Genomic DNA, 1378 nt, shown 5'->3' on the forward strand with positions numbered 1-1378 from the left:
CAAGCTCTCTGCTAGGAAACTGTCAAGGACAATATGCAGGTGACACCTCCCAGGTTGGATATTTACATTTCAATGCAGGTCTTCTTTTCCAAAAGAGGCAAGTGATGGTGGGAATCTTAGGTACAGAAGCATGTCATTGAGGGAAGTGTCTGAGACAGTAGAGTAGGGTATCAAATAATTCCACTGGAGCCCAGAGCTTGCGCGAAATTAATTTGTACCTTGTTTACTTAATACATATTTACTAAGCACTTAAGTTACTTAATTTAAGCTATGCAATGCTGTACTAAGCGTTAATGGTGTCCAGGAAGTAAAAGACACAGGCCCTCAAGAACCTGCAGCCCAGTTGGAAGAGATCAGACACACAGGTGAAGTTAAAAAATTAAAGAGCTACCTAGTCACACAAAAAAATAATACTAGGGTACAACACTGAAACTTTTAGAAGAAAGATACATCATGGTACCCAAATCCACCATGAGACTGGGGTCTAGGGAGGCCATAAGCTTCTCTCCAGAAGAATTTTTCAGGGGAACTTAATTGCTTTTCTTTCAGGGTTCCAAAGTACAGTCTCAATATTGATCTCCTGAAAAACAGAGTGATTATTATTTGAACGCATTCATGGTAGACCAATGAGTAAGCATTTTAGCTGAGTATTTTGGCTAATAATTAAGCATCATTATTATTCTATTTTAATTTCTCACGCAAGTCCAGTTTTAACAAATTGCAACAATTTCGACCTCAAGCTACAACATTTCAATAATTTGTTACATCATAGCTAGCATTAACTCATTAAATGCTGTTATCAACCTTAAAGTTTACTTGTAAGTCATGAGAACTGAGAGAAATGTTTATTTGTGTATCAGATTACTCTGGCACTTAATAACTTCCCATTTGATTCCAGCTGGTACATCAGGTCCTCAAATAAATTCGTTTCATCATAATGTTGATGAGATGCTGTAGGAACTTAATCCGTTTACATCAATTAGTAAAATTGGTTTCATTATATATTGTTTTCCTTAAAAAATCCGCAGAATCTATTGAGATGTTAAGCGAAGACTTAATGTAATTAGGTGCTCATCTTTACAGGAGACCTTCATTCTTTGAAACGGAGGTCATAAGTCAAGTGCTACAGTTACTGCCTCCATTTTATAAATACACGCAGGGCAGTCAGGTAGCTGGCTTCCCAAGAGTAGAGAGAGTAATGGAGAGTGACAGAGCCAGGCTGGGAGTGTTACTACACCATTTCCCCATGAACTGGCTCTGCCTGAGATATATGCCCAGATGGTAGAGGCACAGTTTTCTAACTGATGCTGGTAACTTGTGAATCTTCAGTGGCTCAGAAGACTAGAGGTGAACATGGAATCACCCACAAATACCTGTG

This window comes from Pteropus alecto, unplaced genomic scaffold (assembly GCF_000325575.1).
Source record: "Pteropus alecto unplaced genomic scaffold, ASM32557v1 scaffold131, whole genome shotgun sequence".
Classification (NCBI taxonomy): Eukaryota; Metazoa; Chordata; class Mammalia; order Chiroptera; family Pteropodidae; genus Pteropus; species Pteropus alecto.